The sequence below is a fragment of the Dendrobates tinctorius genome, unplaced genomic scaffold, assembly GCF_039654945.1.
Source record: "Dendrobates tinctorius isolate UK_male_01 unplaced genomic scaffold, ASM3965494v1 ptg000013l, whole genome shotgun sequence".
Classification (NCBI taxonomy): Eukaryota; Metazoa; Chordata; class Amphibia; order Anura; family Dendrobatidae; genus Dendrobates; species Dendrobates tinctorius.
The window spans coordinates 4451336-4474914 of record NW_027361681.1 but is presented as its reverse complement, the minus strand read 5'-3'; the positions used below and the strand labels follow the sequence as shown (position 1 = coordinate 4474914).

General features: G+C 48.4%; 1 protein-coding gene across 1 annotated transcript in view; it reads right to left on the bottom strand.

Annotated features, from left to right (window-relative positions):
• Positions 1-22132, bottom strand: part of NSMF (NMDA receptor synaptonuclear signaling and neuronal migration factor) — a 134755-nt gene extending 112623 nt beyond the window's left edge. The window contains exon 1 of the mRNA XM_073558331.1: positions 21457-22132. The gene's annotated coding sequence lies outside the window, so the exon portion shown is untranslated. The remainder of the gene's footprint in view (positions 1-21456) is intronic.
• Positions 22133-23579: the final 1447 nt, after the last annotated feature.

The following is a 23579-nucleotide window of genomic DNA, read 5'->3' as shown; positions in this document are numbered from 1 at the left end:
TCCTGGGCTCTGCTATAAATCCAGATCCCTGTATAGGGGTAAAGGGTATCAGTGTTTCTCGGGGTGTTGCCTGGCTGCAGCCCAGACCCGCAGGCAGACGTCACAGTATGTCATCCGATTGTAATGCGAAGATGCGATTTTCTCGCATCTAAACATCCATGTGACATTAGTTTTGCATCCGTATGGTGAGATTTTCTCACCGGCTTGCAAAATGGACATATAATGGATCCCAATGACAGGTTTTAAAACACAAACGAAACAATAGATATAGACACATAGAATAGAATATAATATATATATAAATGTATATACACATGTCATTGAGACACACACACACACACATATATATATATATATATATATATATATATATATATATATATATATATACACACACACACACTGCTCAAACTAATAAAGGGAACACTTAAACAACAGAATATAACTCCAAGTAAATCAAACTTCTGTGAAATAAAACTGTCCACTTAATAAGCAACACTGACTGACAATCAATTTCACATGCTGTTGTGCAAATGGAATAGACAACAGATGGAAATTATTGGCAATTATCAAGACACCTTCAATAAAAATGTGATTCATGACCTCTTTCTCGCTCACAATCTTGCCTTCCTCGGCCTCACAGAAACATGGCTGACACCGCCTCCCCTGCTGCGCTGTTACGGCGGCCTCCACTTTACCCACACTCCTCGCCCTGGCAACAGACACGGTGGAGGAGTGGGTCTTCTCCTTTCTTCCAACTGCACCTTCAACCCAACCCCACCTCTTCCCTCCCTAATCCTCCCCTCTTTTGAAGTCCACTCTGTCCGCATCTACTCTCCCTCCAACCTCCAAGTGGCCGTCATATACCGACCTCCAGGCCCGACCACTGCCTTCATTGACCAATTCTCTACCTGACTTCTTCATTTTCTTTCAACTGACACCCCCACTATCATCATGGGTGACTTCAACATCCCCACTGATACCCTTCAGTCAGCAGCCTCCAAACTCCTGTCCCTTACTTCATCCTTTGGACTTACTCAGTGGTCCTCCTCAGCCACCCACACAGATGGACACACATTAGACCTGGTCTTCACCCGTCTCTGCTCTCTTTCTAACTTCACCAACTCCCCTCTCCCTCTATCTGACCATCATCTACTCACTTTCTCATCCCTGTCCTCCTCACCTGGCACCCATGTCCAGCAACACGCACCCCCCGCAGAAACCTTGCACACCTAGACACCCACGCGCTCTCTGACTCTATTCTACCACTGGCAACAATATCCTCACTCCATGACACAGACGGTGCCACTGGTTTCTACAATGCCACTCTCACATCAGCTATTGACATGGTTGCCCCTCTCGTTCATGGCAGAATGCGCCGTATCAACAGACAACCCTGGCACAATAACACCACTAAAAAGCTCCGGCAAGTGTCCAGGATTGCAGAGCGGCGCTGGAATAAAACAAATTCGCAAGATGACTTCACCACATTCAAACAGGCAACACTCGATTTCAAATCTGCCCTCACCTCTGCTAAACAGGCCTACTTCACAACCCTCGTATCTTCCCTATCTTACAACCCAAAACAGTTATTCAAAACTTTTAACTCCCTCCTCCGCCCACCACTGCCTCCTCCAACCTCCCTCATCTCTGCCGAGGACTTTGCCACACACTTCAAAAACAAGATTGACCAAACAAGGCAAGTCTTCATCACTCAACCACCACAACCCCTTTGCATACTAGACCAATGCCCAAACCCCATAACCTCACTCTCCAACATCACTGAAGGGGAGCTTAATCGCCTCTTCTCCAAATCGCACCTCACAACCTGTGCACTTGACCCCATCCCATCCCACCTCCTCCCCAACCTCACCACCACACTTATCCCATCCCTAACCCACCTCTTCTACCTATCACTAACGTCCGGTACATTCCCTTCTGCTTTCAAGCATGCCACAATCACACGTATCCTTAAAAAGCCAACCCTCGACCTAACCGCTATGTCCAGTTATCGCTCAATATCATTGCTTCCATACTCCTGGAACAGCACATCCACGCTGAACTTTCCTCCCACCTATCATCTAACTTGCTCTTTGACAATCTACCATCTGGTTTCCGCCCCCATCACTCCACTGAGACAGCCCTGAACAAAATTACTAACAACCTACTTACAGCCAAATCAAAGGGACAATATTCTATACTCCTGCTTCTAGACCAGTCCTCTGCATTTGACACAGTTGACCACTGCCTCCTACTACAGATCCTCTCCTCCTTCGGCATCAAAGGCCTTGCCCTATCCTGGATCTCCTCATACCTTTCCAACCGCACATTCAGTGTCTCCCACTCCCACACCACCTCCTCATCCCACCCTCTCTCTGTTGGAGTCCCCCAAGGCTCTGTTTTAGGACCCCTACTCTTCTCAATCTATACACTTGGTCTGGGGCAACTCATAAAGTCCCACGGATTCCACTACCACCTTTATGCTGATGACACTCAGATCTACCTCTCTGGCCCAGACACCACCTCTCTGCTCTCCAGAATCCCACAGTGTCTATCAGCCATATCCTCCTTCTTCTCCTCTCGCTTCCTCAAACTCAATGTAGACAAATCTGAACTCATCATCTTTCCTCCATCTCACAGATCTTCCTTACCCGACCTAGCTATAACAATTAATGACATCACACTTTCCCCAGTACCAAAAGTCCGCTGCCTCGGAGTAACCTTTGACTCTGCCCTGTCCTTCAAACCACACATCCAAGCTCTTTCTACCTCCTGTCGCCTCCAGCTCAAAAATATTTCCAGAATCCGTCCTTTCCTCAACCCTCAATCTACTAAAATGCTTGTTCATGCCCTCATCTTCTCCCGCCTCGACTACTGCAACATCCTTTTCTGTGGTCTCCCTGCTAACACCCTCGCACCTCTCCATTCCATCCTTAACTTTGCCGCCCGACTAATTCATCTCTCTCCTCGCTACTCCTCCGCTTCTCCCCTCTGCAAATCTCTTCACTGGCTCCCATTCCCTCAGCGTATCCAGTTCAAATTACTAATACTGACCTACAAGGCCAGCTATAACCTGTCTCCCCAATATGTCTCTGAACTAATCTCCCGATACCTTCCCACACGTAATCTCCGGTCCTCCTCTCCTCCACACTTATTCACTCCTCACCCAACCGCCTCCAAGACTTCTCCCGAATAGCCCCTATTCTCTGGAAGTCTTTGCCCCAACAAGTCCGACTATCAACCACATTTGGATCCTTCAGACGGAACCTGAAAACCCACCTCTTCAAGAAAGCCTACAGCCTGCAATGACCCCGCTACCTCCTTCTCTCTCACCACTACCGGGATATCACCTCAGCCAACACCGGAACTGCTGCAACCCACCAACTTACTGTCTCCTTCCCCACCATCCTGTAGCATGTAAGCCCGAAAGGGCAGGGTCCTCTCTCCCCTCTGTATCAGTCTGTCATTGTTAGTTTGCTTACTGTAAGTGATATCTGTAATTTGTATGTAACCCCTTCTCATGTACAGCACCATGGAATCAATGGTGCTATATAAATAAATAATAATAATAATAATAATAGAATGGTCCTGCGGGTGGGGACCACAGACCACGTCTCAGTACCAATGCTTTCTGGCTGATGTTTTGGTCACATTTGAATGTGTTGGTTGTGCTTTCACACTCATGGTAGCATTAGACGGACTCTACAACCCACACAAGTGGCTCAGGTAGTGCAGCTCATCCAGGCTGGCACATCATTGTGAGCTGTGACAAGAAGGTTTGCTGTGTCTGTCAGTGTAGTGTTCAGAGGCTGGAGGCGCTGTAGGAGGGCAACAACCCAGCAGCAGGACGGCTACCTCAGCCTTTGTGCAAAGAGGAACAGGAGGAGCACTGCCAGAGCCCTGCAAAATGACCTCCAGCAGGCCACAAATGTACATGTGTCTGCACAAACGGTTAGAAACTGACTCCATGAGGATGGTCTGAGTGCCTGACGTCCACAAATGGGGGTTGTGCTCACAGCCCAACACCGTGCGGCCCTCCAAAGAAATGCCACCCCACACCATTACTGACCCACTGCCAAACTGGTCATGCTGTAGGATTTTGCAGGCACCAGATCACTTTCCATGGCGTCTCCAGACTCTGTCACATGTGCTCAGTGTGAACCTGCTTTCATCTGTGAAGAGCACAGGGCGCCAGTGGCGAATTTGTCATTCCTGGTATTCTGTGGCAAATGCCAAGCGTCCTGCACGGTGTCGGGCTGTGAGTACAGAGAAACTACGGTAACTAAAACAACCTTTGAGGCAGAAGACCTGCTGCCATGGACAGGTAATACTAATTACCACAGAGGTCTATTGTGGGAAATAGGATATCTGCTGGCAAAAAGACAGCCAAATTGAGATTTGTATACACAGGGAAGGAGACGTGGAGAGACTTGCCTTTGTATTCATATATTCCATGTGTTGGAATCAGAAGTGTAGTCCCCCAATAACCAGCCCAGTAGTGGAAGCAGACGCTGTCTCTTCCATCGATCGTCAGATAATTGCGTAATTCTTCTGACAATTGGAGGCAGAGTTGCATTAATGTGTTAAATGGTACAGCCCCCTCTCCGGTTGTGTGTCCATGACAATTAGTGGCAGCAGTGGGACCTGTTTGACCTCTCCTATGTCATCTATGACAAAGTGGTAATAGTGGTGGGTTCAGCGTGACCTCTCCGGCTGTGTATCAGTGACAATTTGTGGTAAGTGGTGGGATATTACAGAGCATCAGTGACCTGATTTAGAAATCATTCCTGTTAGTGAAAACCTGCACAGTCCCTGAGTTGCAGAGTTTTGAGGATCTGACTCAGTGTTTTGTTTGTTTTTTTTTAAATCTGGGACAATACTGTATGTGTAGCATTACACCCCTCCCCCTCTCTTGCGTTTCTGTTCTATCTTATATTTGGCAATCATGGCCGCAATTGGGGATGCCTGGTACAAACAGACCAAGGAGGTTCTTGCAGCCATCTGTACGACGAAACAGATGGACTTCACTGGCAAAAACAGGCAGCAAATGATCATGGAACGGTTTCAATTTGACACAGAGCAAGCCAGTCAACTGAGCACCTATAAAGGGGAGGTGAGCCAAAGCCTGGATGGTGCTGCTGCAGGGGTCCCACCTATGGATGCAAGCCACAGCAGAAACCAGGGTAACGTAGACCCCAGGGCCAGCATCAGCGCCTGGCACACGCAATCAAGTGTTGGGGCCTTGAGTAGGCGGGGCCTCATGCTTGCTTTGTGCCCCAGCACTTGCAATACTCACCTCTCCCTGTTCCAGCGATGCAGCGTCTTCCGAGTCCTCTAACTGACATTCAGGTCAGAGGACGCGATGATGTCAGGTATGTGTGCCCTCTACCTGAGCAGTCACAGTGCAGAGAGCGAAAAGACCGCGGCGCTGAGGAGTCTGGAGCAGAGCAGCGGCCAGCGAGGAGAGGTGAGGATTTCATTTTTTTTTCAATGTTTGGAGCAATATATGGGGACCATCAGAAGGGGCCCATTATATATTCAGCATCTTATGGGGCCAATTTTATATGGAGCATCTTAAGGGGCCAATTCTATATGGAGCATCTTAAGGGGCCAATTCTATATGGAGCATCTTACTGGGCCAATTCTATATGAAGCATCTTAAGGGGAAACTTCTATATGGAGCATCTTATTGGGCTAGTTACATATTGAGCATCTTATAGAGCCAATTACATATGGATCATCCTTTGGGGCCAGTTACATATGGAGCATCTTATGGGGCCAGTTACATATGAAGCATCTTACAGGGTCAATTACATATGGGGCATCTTATGGAGCCAATTACATATGGAGCATCTTATAGGGCCAATTACACATGGAGCAATATATGGGACCCATTATGTATGGAGCATTATATGGGGCTAATTTATATGGAGCATTATATGAGGCCCATTATATATGGAGCATCTCATGGGGCCCATTATACAGCTCTGGCAAAAATTAAGAGCCCACTGCACAGTTTTATAAAAATCAGCTTCTCCACATGTCTGACAGCCATTCCATTCTAGTGTCAGTTGAATTCCAACCAAGAGTACATCTCATTCTACTTAATGTGCTTCTGATTATGTGATGACCTGAACCAAATCTTATTTAACAAAGGAAAGTATAAAAAACCCTGCTGTGGTGTTCACAATCCTCTTGCAATAGGACAAGCTGGATGGCAAAACAAGTGCTAGTAATATCCCACAAGTAGAGAGCGAAAACGACTCGCCACTGACCGGGATGACCGTCATCTTATTCGAATGTCACTCAGCAACCTCAGGATGACATCAAGTGACCTACAAAATGAATGGCAAATGGCAGCTGGGGTGACATGCATTTCAAGAACAGTTCCTAACAGTCTCCTAGAGGCAGGGCTCAAGTCATGTAAAGCTAGTAAAAAACCTTTCATCAATGAGAAGCAAGGGAGCGCCAGGCTGAAGTTTGCCAAAGCCCATAAAGATTGGACCATAGAGGACAGGAGTAAGGTAATCTTCTCTGATGAGTCTAATTTTCAGCTTTGCCCAACACCTGGTCATCTAATGGTTAGACGGAGACCTGGAGAAGCATACAAGCCACAGTGTTTTGCACCCACTGTGAAATTTGGTGGAGGATCAGTGATGATCTGGGGATGCTTCAGCAAGGCTGGAATTGGGCAGATTAATCTGTGCGAAGGACGTATGAATCAAGCTGCATACAAGGTTATCCTGGAAAAACAGTTGATTCCTTCTGCTCAGGCAATGTTCCCCTACTCTGGGGACTGGTTTTTCCAGCAGGAAAATGCGCCATGCCACACAGCTAGGTCAATCAATGTGTGGATGAAGGACCACTACATCAAATCCCTGTCATGGCCAGCCCAATCTCCAGACTTGAGCCAAATTGAAAACCTCTGGAATTTAATCAAGAGGAAGATGGATAGTCACAAGCCATCAAACAAAGAACTGCTTAAATTTTTGTACCAGGAGTGGCTTAAGGTCACCCAAAAGCAGTGTGAAAGACTGGTGGAAAGCATGCCAAGACGCATGAAAACTGATTAAAAACTGGCTATTCCACCAAATATTGATTTCTGAATTCTTCCTGAGTTAAAAAATTTGTATTGTTGTTTCTAAATGATTATGAACTTGTTTTCTTAGCATTATTAGAAGTCTGCAAGCACTGCTTTTTTTTTGTTATTTTGACCAATTCTCATTTCCTGAAAATAAATACAAAATTTAGTGATTGGAAACTCTAAGACATGTCAGTAGTAGAGTTGAGCGACTTTTGTTTTTTTATGGTCGAGTTTCGTTTCGTGAAACCCGACTTTTCCAAAAGTCGGGTCGAGCAAGATCGGCCGATTATAGGGAAAAGTCGGGGTCGTCCCGAAACACGAAACCCAATGTAAGTCAATGGGGAATAAAAGTCGGCAGTGAGAGGAGGACAGGAAACACACCTACAGTGCTCATTTGAATGCCAAAAGCATCAATTCTTCTTACTTAAGCTGGTCAACCTTAATTAACTTCATAATACAAGTTACGCACTGAAAAATGGGGGTTATTTGGCTAAAGTTGTGGGGGGGTAGGGCTGGCTCCAGGTTTTCATGTGCCCTGGGAGAAAGAGCGCCCCTTTAACACATAATACCACAACTCATCATGCTCCGATACGGCAGAGAAATAGCGGTATAGTACAATGAAAAATACTTCACTTTTTACATCTCATGACGAGGCCCATCTATTTCTCCATACAGAATCATTGGTCCCATATAATGTTTGAAACAGTATATGATGAGCTCCACATAATGCTACAGTATATGTTGGTCCCTATGGATGAAGCTCCACTGTCTTATGGGCCCAAATAATGCTCCAAACATAATGGGCCCCATTTCTAATGCTCTAGTGTATAATGGGCCCTGTAAATGCTGCTCCAGTGTCTGATGTCCACCTTTGGAATGTTCCAGTGTATGGTGGGCCCCATCTCTCATTCTCCAGAGTATAGTGCTCCCCAAAAATTGCTGTCCCAACATTGAAAACAATCAAATAAGTCTCCTCGCTAGGGAATCCCTGTACTAGTCTAGACTCCTCGTCGTCCCCATCTTCCATCTCACTGCACAGTATTTCAACCTTGCAAGTGCTGTGATCCTGAGCAAGCAGGGGGGGGCCCACTCGTTGGCGACGGCACTGGCACAGGGCCCCTGATAGTACGGTGGTGTGTCTGATGGCGGGTGGGTCGAACCTGCACTTTCATCTGCAGCTTCCTCTTTGTCACCGTGTAAGATGGAACTGTATATGGGAAGGGTAACCTGAGTTTCATCAGGGTCAGATTCAGGCCGGGTAGCGTGCGAGGGGAATGTAGTGATCTGGGTCAATGTACCAGCAGATTCATCGAGCAGTGGCTGGGCATCAGTGCACTTGTGTCGCCCCCAGGAGTACGGTCGCCACAGTGGCATTACCTTCCTCCTAGGGAGTGTGATGTCATGCTTGGGAGCAACGAAGGAACTCTCTAGCAGGTTAACTGATTGGGCGGCGTTATTCCCACGAGTCATGACCCTCCAAACAGCGTTCATGAAGGCAAAGTGTTTGTTTTACGTGGGCAGTATGGTTGCAAAGCTGAACCTTAAAGGAATGTCCAGAAGGGCACCACCAGGAGTGGAGCCTACGGCGTAATTTGACTCAACACGGGCAACCTCAACCATGCCAGCTACAGAACAGATGCACACATTGCAAGCTTAATTCCGTTAACGAACGAGACTCCGTCATGCCCCGCGGTCCGAGTCCGGCTTACTAGAGGGACACGTGAGGCTCTGGCACATGAGATTGGCCAATAACTGGTGTGTCATGCCCTTACATGTCCGTGGCTGCATGTGCGCTACACTGAAAAGGCCAGCGTTTGTCGCTTACAGGTGCAGATAACCCGCTGAACAACGTTAGTGATGGGGATCACTGATTACAATTATTACTCGCGAACGATGATTTCCCAGTAAGTGCAGGTCAACCGCAGTTCCGGAATTAGGCCTAACCGTCATTCCTGAAAAAAATGAAAAACTTACGTGTGCAAACCACAGGTGCTGTAGCTTGCTTAACAGCTCGCCAGCCGTTCTCACGCCCAGTATGGGTTACACGTGATTGCACAAAGGTGAGAAAGGGTACCGTATCCCCGGATAACATGTATGGATAGCGTACACATTCAAAATATATGTCTATACATCAGGAGGCAGGCTCAGACGGTGTTAGGCCCAGTATGGCTTGCAAGTGATTGCACAAAGGTGAGAAAGGGTACCGTATCCCCGGATAACATGTATGGATAGCGTACACATTCAAAAGATATGTCTATACATCAGGAGGCAGGCTCAGACGGTGTAAGGCCCAGTATGGCTTGCAAGTGATTGCACAAAGGTGAGAAAGGGTACCGTATCCCCGGATAACATGTATGGATAGCGTACACATTCAAAATATATGTCTATACATCAGGAGGCAGGCTCAGACGGTGTTAGGCCCAGTATGGATTGCACAAAGGTGAGAAAGGGTACCGTATCCCCGGATAACATGTATGGATAGCGTACACATTCAAAATATATGTCTATACATCAGGAGGCAGGCTCAGACGGTGTTAGGCCCAGTATGGATTGCACGTGATTGCACAAAGGTGAGAAAGGGTACCGTATCCCCGGATAACATGTATGGATAGCGTACACATTCAAAATATATGTCAATACACCAGGAGGCAGGCTCAGACGGTGTCAGGCACAGTATGGATTCGACGGCCCAGACTACACAGCGGAGGAGCAGGGAGAGGTAAAGATTGCAAATGCTGGGGCCCTGCCCAAGCAAGGGGGGCCCACTCGTGGGCGTCGGTACTGGCACTGGGCCCCTCATAGTACGGCGGTGTGTCTGACGGCAGGTGTGCACCTCCACCATCAGAGACACTTGATTGCACTATGAGGGACCCTGTGCCAGTGCCCGCGCCCAAGAGTCGGCCTACCCACCTGTCCAGGGCAACGGCACTCGCACGGTGTCGTGCGCTAGGTGGTGACCCCGGCCATGGGGGGGGAGGCAGCACAGTTAGGGAGTTTTAGAAAGTGGCATATGCTGATGTTGGACATTCAGCTGATGCAAAAGGCGAAATAGGTCAAGTCCCAGGAAGAGGTGGACCAAAGCAAGCCATTTTTCTGTCACCCTATGTGTCATCAGGGGAAGGTGGGACAAAATCCTTGGAAACCCATGCATGGTTCATTTTAATGAAGGTTAGATCATCCACATTTTGGGTTGACAGACGGGTCCTTTTTTCTGTCAGGATTGATCCAGCTGCACTGAAGACTCTTTCCGATAGCACACTTGCAGCTGGGCAAGCGAGCTCCGGTAAGGCATATTGTGCCAATTCAGGCCAGGTGTCCAGTTTAGCAGCCCAATAGTCAAAGGGGAATGACCTGTGTGGGAGAACATCGATATGGGAGGAAAAGTAGTTTGTAACCATAGTTGACAACTGCTGTCTCCTGTCACTTTCCATCGATGCTGTATTACCAGTTGTGTGAGCGGTACTTGAAAAATCAGTCCACAACATTGTCATGAAACCCCTGTCTCCAACGCCACTTCTGCTGTGTGCACCATGAACACCTCTGCCAAGCTGCCCCCAGCCCGTACGGCTCGTGTGAGAACCATCACCGCTGCTGTGTGCTGGGAATGCCTCAAGCAACCGATTTACCAGAGTTGCTTGTTTATTAGCCAATATTAGGTCAAGGTTCTCCTGTGGCATGATGTTTTGTAATTTGCCTTTATAGCGTGGATCCAGGATGCTGGCCAACCAGTAGTCGTCATCGTTCATCATTTTGGCAATGCGGGGGTCCCTTTTTAGGATCCACAAGGCATAATCTGACATGTGGGCCAATGTTCCCGGTGTCAATAATGCACTGCGAGTGCTGGTTGGAGGAGCACTTTCTGGCAAATCCACATCCCTCCAGTCACGCACAAACCCTGTACCAGACCTTGCCACGCCAACATTTTCACTTGCCCCACGAGATGCATCCTCCTCCTCCTCCTCTTCTTCCTCCAACTCGTCCAGGAGAGGTCCCTGAGCAGACAATGGCTGAATGTCATCAAGGATTCCCTCCACCTCTTCCTCCTCGTCAACATTGGCTGCAGACGCCTGCTCCTTAAGGTGCGTCAAAGTTTGCATGAGCAGACGCATAAGTGGGATGCTCATGCTTAGGATGGCGTCGTCTGCGCTTACCAGCCGTGTGCATTCCTCAAAACACTGAAGGACTTTACAGAGGTCTTTCAGCTTCGACCACTGCACACCTGTCAACTCCATGTCTGCTCTCAAAGTGCCTGGCCGTGTATCCTCCCACAAATGCATTATGGCCTGCCTCTGCTCGCACAGCCGCTCCACCATGTGCAGGGTGGAGTTCCACCTTGTTGCAATGTCGATAATGAGGCGGTGGTTGGGAAGGTGGAGCAATCGCTGCAGCTTCTGCATACGAACGGAGTGTACAGGCGACCGGCGGATGTGCGCGCACAGTCTTCGCACCTTATGGAGCAGGGCTGTTAACTCCGGATAATTTTTGAGGAAGCACTGCACCACCAGGTTCAAGGTGTGAGCCAAGCAAGGTATGTGGCTGAGTTTTGAAAGGGCTATGGCTGCCACAAAATTACGGCCATTATCACTAACTACCTTGCCTGCCTCAAGATGTACACTGCCCAGCCATGACTCAGTTTGTCGCTTCAAGTACTCGGCCAGCACCTCGGCGGTGTGTCTGTCGCCCAAACACATCATCTGTAACACAGCCTGCTGACGCTTTCCACTAACTGCTCGATAGGGGGACACCTCGTGTGCAACAGTGGCAGCTGCAGATGGAGTGCTCGTACGACTGCGCTCTGTGAACGAGCTTTCGCTTCAGGAGGAGGAGGAGGAGGAGGAGGGTGGAATGCCTACAGCCAACTGTTTCCTATACCGTGGGCTAGGCAGCACTGTCCCACCACCGCTGTCCCCTGTGGACCCTGCATCCACCACATTAACCCAGTGCGCAGTGATGTACACGTAACGGCCCTGGCCATGCCGACTGGACCATGCATCAGTTGTGAGGTGCACCTTTCCACTCACTGACTGCTTGAGTGCATGGACAATGCGGTCTTTCACATGATGGTGGAGGGCTGGGATGGCTTTGCGAGAGAAGAAGTGGCAACTGGGTAGGTCATAGCGTGGTACTGCATAGGCCATGAGTTCGCGGAAAGCTGCGCTTTCCACCAACCGATAGGGCATCATCTCAAACGAGATTAGTTTGGCAATGTGGGCGTTCAAACCCAGTGTACGCGGATGAGAGACTGAGTTCTTTCTTGACCTACTCATAGTGTCTGGGAGGGTGAGCTGGACTTGAGAGCTGCATATGGTAGAAGTAGCGGTGGACAGGGCGGACTGAGAGAGGGTTGATGATGATGATGGAGTTGGTGTTCTTTCTGATGGCCTAGATTCAGTATTTCGTTGATATAACAGTGGGATTCCCTGACTGCTGTGGCCTTGCAACGACACCTCAACATTTGCTGCTGTGCTAACCGGTGGGCTTACAGTGGGGGAAACAATGTAGCGTTGCTGACTACCTTCTTTGTGATCAGTTGCACATGTGGCACTTGAGGTTTGGTGTTGTGTCCACGCTTGCAAGTGCATGCTGGTTAAATGTCTAAGCATGCAACTGGTATTCAAATTTTTCAGATTTTTCCCTCGGCTAAAGGTCTTTGCGCACTTCTTACAGATAACCTTGGCCTGATCATGAGGATTTTGTTCAAAAAAGTGCCACACAGCACTCTTCCTACTTTGGCAGACATTTTGCGGCCTAGCACGCTGTGATGTTTTGACCCTCTGGACAAGCTGTCCAGCAACTCTTTTGATTTTTGGAACCTGTCTTTGGAGTGCTCCGGGCCTGCCAGATAACAGCTGTTGCGATGTTGATGTCTGCTGTGGATGCTCCTCATCTGAGCTATTGGAAGCAGCACCCTCTTCCCCCAATGGATGCCAATCTGGGTCAACAACTGGGTCATCCATCACCTCCTCTTCAATGTCATGTGCATCTTCCTCTGTGTCACCGTGTATGGTGGTATAGTGTGCGGGAAGGGGCACCTGAGTCTCATCAGGGTCAGAATCTGGCTCTGTACACTGCGAGGACAATGTAGTGCTCTGAGTGAATGTACCAGCAGAATCATCTATCAGCGGCTGTGCATCAGTGCACTCCATGTCAGATTCATCTTGGCCTGGGTAATTCACCATTTCACTTGATAATCCAGGCATGGTATGTGAAAACAGCTCCATGGAGTAATCAGTAGTATGGCCTGCGTCATCCTTCAATCTTGGTTGTGGTGAAGGACACAAGGAAAGGTGCGGTTCATGAACATGAGCCTCCAATGACGACTCAGTGCTTTTACTTTTTACAACTTCAGAAGAGGAGGCGATAGAGCTGGAGGCTGAGTCAGCAATGTAAGACAAAACTTTTTCCTGATGCTCTGGCGTTAAAAGCGGTTTGCCAACTCCTAGAAAACTAAGCCTTCGAAGCTTTATGGAGCCAGACGATGACGCAGGCTCAACACCTCCTGCATTCGGTCCTATTTTGCTTTTGCCACTACCATCAGATCCACCACCAACACCATCATTACCAGCTGCCAACCCCCGCCCAATTCCACGGCCTCTTCCACCAGCCTTCCTCATTTTTGGTAGAAATGTAGACAAAATCCAACAAACTATATAGTAATGTAAAACAAGGTACAAGGTGTCTATAGGACAGGGGAGATTTAGATTTTCTGCACACACTAGTGGACACTGGACACTTTTGGATTGTGTGAGGCCCACTGAATATCACAGCGCTATGTCACAGGCTCGATGTAGCAGGTGTGAAAAAAGTGACTACAGGATAAGGGAGATTTAGATTTTCTGCACACACTAATGGACACTGGACACTTTTGGATTGTGTGAGGCCCACTGAATATCACAGCGCTATGTCACAGGCTCGATGCAGCAGGTGTGAAAAAAGTGACTACAGGATAAGGGAGATTTTGAATTTCTGCAGACACTTGTGGACACTTGGATTGTATGAGGCCCACTGAATATCACAGCGCTATGTCACAGGCTCGATGGCACAGGTGTGAAAAAAGTGACTACAGGATAAGGGAGATTTTGAATTTCTGCAGACACTTGTGGAAACTGGACACTTCTGGATTGTGTGAGGCCCAATGAATATCAGAGCGCTATGTCACAGGCTCGATGCAGCAGGTGTGAAAAAAGTGACTACAGGATAAGGGAGATTTTGAATTTCTGCAGACACTGGACACTTGGATTGTGTGAGGCCCAATGAATATCACAGCGCTATGTCACAGGCTCGATGCAGCAGGTGTGAAAAATGTGACTACAGGATAAGGGAGATTTTGAATTTCTGCAGACACTTGTGGACACTGGACACTTTTGGATTGTGTGAGGCCCACTGAATATCAGAGCGCTATGTCACAGGCTCGATGGCACAGGTGTGAAAAAAGTGAATTGTAGAATTGGGCAGAATAGGAATCTCCCTAGAGTGTAGGTCTGTAAGAACAGAACAAGTCCTCCACAGTGACACACAGATAGCTTCACTGTGGCTGTGATAACAGCCGTTACACGGTACTGTGTGAGGAGCGTACACCGCTGTATGGTGTGAATAAATGCACACTCAGTACCTTAGCAGGACAAAAAAAAATTGGGATTGCTTTTAAAAAAGCAGTTTGCAGAGCAGTGGGGAAACAGCAATGCAGCTGTCAGGAAGCCTTAGAAGGCAGCCTAACAACCAACACCGCTGATCCACCACAATATAGCCTCCCCTTGCACTGCACACACAGTGACTGGTGTGTTGCACAGGCAAAATCGCTAGCAGCAGAAGCAGTTTTTTTGTCTTCTTCCCTGCCTAACGCTCTCCCTACAGAATCAGCAACCTCTCCCTATGCTAAGATCGGCAGAAGTAAGATGGCGGTCGGCGTGCACGCCCTTTTATAACCCCTGTGACGCCCACCAAAGCAAGCCAATCACTTGCATGCCCTTCTGAAAGATGGTGGTGACCCCTGCCTATGTCATCACGTTGCCCACAGTGTCCGTGGATCCTGATTGGCTGAAAAAGAGCGCTAAACAAACTTTTGAAACGCGACTTTGGCGCGTAAGTCGCCGACCTCGTGGCCGACCTCATCCTAGGGTCGGGTTTCGTTTCATGAAACCCGACTTTGCCAAAAGTCGGCGACTTTTGAAATTGTTCGACCCGTTTCGCTCAACTCTAGTCAGTAGTTTATAGAATAAAAGAGCAATTTACATTTTACTCAAAAATATACCTATAAAGAGAAAAATCAAACTGAAAATTTTGCAGTGGTCTGTTAATTTTTGCCAGAGCATCTTATGGGGCCCATCATATATGGAGCACCTTATTGGGTCAATTATATAGTATATGGAGCATCTTATGGGGCCAATTATTTTTGGAGCATTATATGGGGCCATCATATGCTATATGGAGCATTATATGGGGCCTATTCTGTATGGAGCATTATATGGGGCCCATTCTTTATGGACCAATATATGGGGCTGCTATTTATACTTTATGGAGAATTATATGGGGCTCATACTGTATATAGCAATATATGGAGCTCATTATACTGTATAGGGCCCATCATATACTGTATGGATCATTATATGGTGTCCTTTATATATGGAGCAATGTATGGGGCTCATTATACTGTATAGAGCATTACATTGGGCTCATTATTCTGTATGGAGCATTATATGGGGTTGATTATACTGTATGGAGCAATATATGGGGATAATTATTCTGTATGGAACACTATATGGTGTCCATAGTACTATATGGAGGACTATACTGTCTGGTTTCTGAGCTATTGTAGAATTTACAATAGATATCACTCATGTAATGTAATAGGTAAGTGAAATCTTAGGCGCTGTACTATACCTATATTTTTCTGCCATATCTGTGCATCATGAATTGTGGTGTGTGTTAAAGGCACATGATCAGGAGGGACGGTTGAAGTTTATTCAGCAATACCAAGAGAGAAATGAGCAACAAGCCGAGCGAGAGTACCAGCTGGAATTAATCCGACTCCAGAAGGAGCCATCCACCCCACTGAACAGTGAGTCCAGTAATGTCCAAACCTTTAAACCATGCCCTAAGCATTTTCATGTCATGGATAAGGACGCAGATCTGGACACATTTTCGCAGGGGTTTAAAAAAAGGCCTGCAGACAGTACCAGCTGCCTAATGACTAGTGAGCACGATATTAACCCCAGGGCTACAAGTTTTGGAGGTTTTCGCCTCTCTCCCTTGAGATCAAGATGGAGACTATGAGGCCATCAAACAGGCCCTGATAAAGAAGAATCAAGTGACTCTTGAGGTATGCCGGATAAAATTCCGGGCCCTCCAACAAGGACCTCATCACAGCTACAGTGATGTATTAGACAGGCTCAGAACCAACTTCTGGGTCCAAGGAATATTAGTCACCATCTTCAAAGAACTGAAAGACCTGATGGTGAAGGACCAGTTTCTTCGTCTTTGCCCTATGGAGGTGTGACACTTCGTGATGGACCAGGAGCCAAAGGATGCCACCAAGGCCGCACAGATTGCCAATACATATGAGTTCACCCATACACCTGAGGTGAGGGAGTCAGCCGTCGCCAGCTGGAAAGGGGGTGAGCCAGTGTCCCTGCTAACTGGTCCTTGGAGGGGTCTCTCCCCATCTTCCAGCACCCGGCCTGCATCAGACTCCCGTCGGTGCTATACCTGCGACCGAACTGGTCACATCAGCCTCACCAACTCGGAGAGGCAGAATAGGAACCGCACATCTGAGACTAAGGGGCCTACTGTAGCTATTCTTTTGGTAGATGGGAAGGTTGGGAGGGCTATTGAAAATTTGCAACCAGTTTTTGTGGGCAACATCATCACTGCGGGCTCAAGGAAAAAGGCGCAGAACAAACACTCATCCGCCTTGTTTGTGTTACCTAAACAACTAATCCCTGGGAAGACCCTGACTGTCACCGGGTTTGGGGGTGCTCAATGACCCTTACCAAGGGCCCGGATTTTCCTAGATTGGGGTGCTGGGAGGCATTAAGGCAAGTGGGGGGTGTCTGAGAACTTCCCCATAAATGTTTTATTCGGATCTGATCTGGTACAGTTGGTTGCCCAATACATTACTCACAACCCTCCCAGATCTGGTACATATGTTTCCAATGTTGAAAATGTGAATGTCAATGTGATGCATAATGATAAAGTGTCTTGTGGTACACGGAAACTCAGACATGTCACACTGCACGGTGATGTTGCAGGGGATCCATAAAAAGGAGCCAGCATGGTGGCGTGGCCTGGCTGGGCATGTAGCAGGATGTGCATTGTGATCAGCTCCATAGTAATCCTGTCTTATCTCCTGCTCAGGGCCGTTTTTAGGGGGGGATGGGGCGTGCGATCGCCCGGGGCGCCACCCAGCCAGGGGGCGCCTGCCTAGTGCCTAGCTGTCTTTTGGGGTGGGATTCAGCAGGTTCTCCCCGATTCGCTGGAACCGGTTGTTAAAAATGCAGCCGGTTCCCTGAACCAGGGAGATTCAGAGCCGCGATCCGGTACTGTGCGGCCGTGCGCTCTGTTCTGTGATGCAGCCATCAGCATACAGCCGCCCGCGTCACAGTGTATCGTGCAGGGAGCTGTGCATGGCCGTCACCTTGACAGCTGCGCAGCTCCCTCTACTTCCGGGTCAGGTGTCGGGCCTGCGCGATGTCATCACGCAGACGCCAACATGTACCCGGATGCTGGCTGCAGAAAGGCGCTGCTGGGGAGCGGCTGTGAGGTAAGTATGGGAAACTTTTTTTTTTTTTTTTTTTTTTTAATGAATTCAGTGGGTGAGGGGGCTGTACATGGAGGGGGGTGAATATGCTGCACATGATGGAGGGGGGGGTGAATGGGGCTGAGCCTGTACATGATGGAGGGGGGTGAATATGGCTGCACATGATGGAGGGGGGGTGCGGGGGGCTGAGCCTGTACATGATGGAGGGGGGTGAATATGGCTGCACATGATGGAGGGGGGTGCGGGGGCTGAGCCTGTACATGATGGAGGGGGGTGAATATGCTGCACATGATGGAGGGGGGGCGCGAGGGCTGAGCCTGTACATGATGGAGGGGGTGCGGGGGCTGAGCCTGTACATGATGGAGGGGGGTGAATATGCTGCACATGATGGAGGGGGGGTGCGGGGGCTTAGCCTGTACATGATGGAGGGGGGTGAATGGGGCTGAGCCTGTACATGATGGAGGGGGGTGAATATGCTGCACATGATGGAGGGGGGGTTGAATGGGGCTGAGCCTGTACATGATGGAGGGGGGTGAATATGGCTGCACATGATGGAGGGGGGTGCGGGGGCTGAGCCTGTACATGATGGAGGGGGGTGAATGTGGCTGCACATGATGGAGGGGGGTGCGGGGGCTGAGCCTGTACATCATGGAGGGGGGTGAATATGCTGCACATGATGGAGGGGGGGCGCGGGGGCTGAGCCTGTACATGATGGAGGGGGGTGAATGGGGCTGAGCCTGTACATGATGGAGGGGGGTGAATATGGCTGCATATGATGGAGAGGGGTGAATGGGGCTGAGCCTGTACATGATGGAGGGGGGTGAATATGGCTGTATATGATGGAGAGGGGTACAGGGGACTGAGCCTGTACATGATGGAGGGGGGTGCGGGGCTGTACATGATGGAGTGCGGCTGCACTTGATGATGGGGGTAAGGGGGATTGCACATGATGAAGGGGGACTGCACATGATGAAATGGGGGGTAAGGGGGACTGCACAGGATGAATTGGGGGGTAAGGGGGACTGCACAGGATGAATTGCGGGGTAAGGGGGACTGCACATGAATTGGGTAAAGGGGACTGCACATGATGTGGGGGTAAGAGTGCACATCATGAAGTGGTGGTAAGGGAGACTGCACATGATGAAATGGAAGGGGGATAGGGGGCTGCAAATGATGAAGGGGCACTGCAGATGAAGTGAGGGGTGATAGGGGACTGCAACGGATGAAGGGGACTTCAAATTAAAGTGGGGGACTGCAAATGATGATGTGGGGGAGAGGACGGGGGACTGCAAATGATGAATTCAGTGTGAGTGATGGGGCACAGCAATTTAATTGAAGGTGGGGGAGAGGAGAGCAAATGATCTATCTGGAGAACAAATAAAGAATTTTGAGTGTGGGGGAGTAAGTGATGTATTGAATGTGGGGTAGAGCAGTTGATAATGAATAGAGGGTGGGAGAGAAAGACATGACAATGAATTGAGGCAGGAGGGGCATGTAAATATAATTAATCGGTGTTAGGGTTAGAGCGGGAGGTACATAGTGGGGGGGCCTTGAGGTTGAAGTGCCTGGTAATGAATTAGGGGAAAGAGTACAGGTGCTAATTTATATATTAAATGGGGGAAAGTGACATTTATAGTTAGTGGGTGCACAGTGGTGGATTATAATTTATATTTGGAATGGTGGGTTGCATAATAACCAATTATGTATTAATGGTGGGTGCACGTCTGTATTCAGATGTGTAGTGTAGAAGGGAAAAAGTGGGGAATGTGCTCTGGAAGCCGTGCTCTAGGTAACTGTGTTATTTCATGCAGAGACGAGTCTTGGCTGGAAGAAGTGATGGCTGTCTGTGCTGGATGAAAAAGAAAAGCAAAGATGAAGGACTTCAGCTAGAGACGTCACTGGTGAGTCAATGTGTTACCTGCACACTGACAGTAAATATAGAGTTCCTGTATACAATTGCACTTAGTATTGTGTTTTTAATTAATGATCAGTATTGTAGTATTCAGTCACTATCTGGTGGTAATATGTGGTCTGGTCATGGTGTGGCGCTATTTGTTTTTTGTATGTGGTATTAATCGGTGACTATGTGGTCTGGCCATCGTACGGCACTATTTGTTCCTTGTATGTGGTATTATTCGGTGACTATGTGGTGGTAATATGTGGTCTGGTCATGGTGTGACGATATTTGTCCGGGTATTCAGCATGTTAATGTTCGGGGGGGGGCGCTTTTTCGATGTTCGCCCTGTTGGCAAAATTCCCTAGAAACTGCCCTGCTCCTGCTCACTGGGGAGCACAGCTCTGCTTGGTACAGACAGGTGGGGGAAGGTCTGGAGAGTGCCAGAAGAGTGGTAACTTATCTTCAGTCATAACAAGGCAAGATAAAAAGAGTGAGCAAGCGGCTTCTCTGATGGAGTCTGTCATCCAAGATGGTGCTGCACCGTCTGCTAGCACAGTAGCAGTGGAGGAGGGTAAACGGCCGGACATAGCAGCATGCCTGGAGCAATATGCCAGGTCACCCAGAATCGGAGGTAACAGGCAGACAGCAGGGAGCATTTCATCCTCCACAAAAGAGCTACAGGTAAGAGATAATCTTATCTTGTCAGTTCTGTTTGACTGTGATCTGTCTCTATAAGGATATCTCTAAAAGGATATAGCAGCAATATGCCAGAAGTGAGCAGAAGGTGCGACTAACCACTGTTATTAAATGTACTAACTTTCTTTCTCCTTCCTCCACACTTATTCTCATCATGTTGACATATGCTCTAACAGTTTTGGCTCCATTACTCCTCACTCTTCTTCGCTATCCACAAACCCCAGCACCCTCTAACCAAATAATCTCTCCTTCCCTCGTCTCCCTACCTGACCTCCTCTGCTGACCTCCTCCTCAACATCACATCTCTCCTACTAAAACATAAAACAAGCCAGCCACTCTTTCTTCCATCTGCTCTCCCTCTCTCTCCTTCTCCAGACTGCTAGCGACATGTCTCCCAATTCTGAACCCCCACAGCTCATACCTCCCATTACTACCCCCTCCTGTCTCTCCCAATCCAATATAAACACCTGAAATCGCACCCACTTCAAATCCGTGCCCTTGATGGCCACCACCCTGCTCCCTCTCTCTGGATCACTCTGGAATGCCCGCTCCGTCTGCAATAAACTCCATGTGATTCACGACCTCTTTACCTCTCGTAATTTTTACTTTCCTCGGCCTCACTCAAACATGGCTGACACCCTCCGACACAGCTTTCCCTGCTGCGATATGTTACGGCGGCCTCCACTTCACTCACACTCCTCGCTCTGGCAACAGACATGGTGGAGTGGGCCTTTTCCTTTCTTCCAGCTGTACCTTTAACCCAATCCCACCTCTACCCGCTCTCATCTTCCCCTCATTTGAAGTCTACTCTGTCCGCTTCTACTCTCCCTCCAACCTCCAAGTGGCCGTCTTATACTGACCTCCAGACCCGACCACTGCCTTTATTGACCAGTTCTCCACCTGGCTTCTTCACTTTCTCTCTGCTAATGTAAGAGGAGGACAGGACGGTATTTGCAGCCGGGGACACCGGGGATCTGGTGTCCTGTCCTCCCCTCTCAGAAATATCAGCTTATACCAGTGTACCTGTTCTTGTTGCTGGTCCACGGTCAGGGATTCCACTGCGGTACGACCCAGCTCCTGCACACTTGATTCCAGTGCATGAAGATGAAATAACGAACACAGGTACCGGTTCTGCGGTTCTGATGCAAAATCAACGCTTTTACTTTCTTCTTGAATGGTCCCGGACTCATCAGTTACATCACAGGCCACACATCATTCCTCCTGCTCTTTCCCTTTCTTACTTTCTTTGCCCTCACATACATTATGGGGTAGTAGCACCCTTGGCGGTACTGCAGCTTCACTACTGTAGGACCTCAGTACATAGTCCTATTGAGCATCTGCCACATCATGAACATTCTGCGCCCTGCATGACTTTTGGACCACGCTTCCTTCTCTGCTCCTTCTGCTGACGTTAACTGTAACTTCCCCGGGTGCTCTGGTCTTATCCAGCACCTGTCTGACTGTGCCCATGCTTCTTCACTTAAACAGCGTTGCGTAGCTGCTATGTTGTCCTGGGCTTAGAACCCCTGTGGACCTGTCGGGCGTGCTCGCCCTTCTGAACTATTCCTACAACCTACACTAGCTTAACCCACAGCAGCTCCTCCTACAATTAACTGTGTGTGCTCTTACTAAACCATCTAGAAACTTCCTACAACTATACCTAACAAGGCCCATTAGTGTACCCCCATCTAATGGCCATTTGCAAAACTACACTTACCCAGTCTATGAATGCTATATACTACAAGTGCCCTCCTCTAATGTTTCCAAAGGATGCACTAACTTTCCCTAATCTATACAGAAATACAAAGGCATAATATGGCATACAACACAATATAATACATCATGGTAACACATAATGTGGCAGTACCAATGAACATCAGATAATACACCGTAGTGCAGCAGTACCGAGTCATCAAAACTGTACATTAGTTTTCAATACACATTACTATTAGAACTCTTTAAAGGGGAGGTAGCATTAAAGGAATATTCTACTCAATCCCTTACACTGACATTCCCACCATCATCATTGGTGACTTCAACATCCCCATTGACACCCACCAGTCAACAGCCTCCAAACGCCTGTCGCTCACTTCATCTTTTGGACTTACTCAGTGGTCCTCCTCAGCCACCCACACAGACGGACATACATTTGACCTAGTCTTCTCCTGTCTCTGCTCTCTATCTAACTTCACAACCTCCCCTCTCCCTCTATCTGACCATCTGCTCACTTTCTCATCCCTGTCCTCCTCACCTGTCACCCATGTCCATCAACTTGCGCACCCCCGCAGAAACCTCGCACATCTAGACACTTGCACACTCTCTGACTCTATTCTACCACTGTCCTCCATAGCTTCACTCCAAGACACAGACACTGCCACTAGTTTCTACAATGCCACTCTTTCATCAGCCATTGACTCGGTCGTCCCTGTCATGCATAACAGAGTGCGACGAATCAATAGACAACCCTGACACAATAACATCACTATCAAAGCTATCCAGAATTGCTGAGCGGTGTTGGAAGAAAACGCACTCGAAAGACGACTTCACCTCATTCAAACAAGCAACACTCTCATTCAAATCATCTCTGCTAAACAGGCCTACTTTACATCCCTTGACCTGAGCGCTATGTCCAGCTATCGCCCAATATCTTTGCTCCCATTTGCTTCCAAACTCCTTGAGCAGCACATTCACGCTGAACTTTACTATCACTTTGCATCTAACTCGCTTTTTGACAGCCTACAATCTGGCTTCCGTCCCCACCATTCCTCTGAGACTGCCATGACCAAACTTACTAATGACTTACAGCCAAAGCTAACAAACTCTATACTCCTCCTTCTAGACCTGTTCTCTGCCTTCGACACAGTTGACCACTGCCTCCTACTACAGATCCTCTCTTCCTTTGGTGTCAAAGACCTTGCCCTATCCTGGATCTCCTCATACCTTAAACCACACATTTAGCGTTTCCTACTCCCACACTACCTCCTCATCTCGTCCTCTCTCTGTTGGTGCTCCTCAAGGCTCTGTCCTAGGACCCTTTCTCTTCTCAATCTATATCGTTGGCCTGGGACAACTCATAAAGTCCTATGGCTACCAGTACCATCTATATGCTGATGACACTCAGATCTACCTCTCTGGCCCAGATGTCA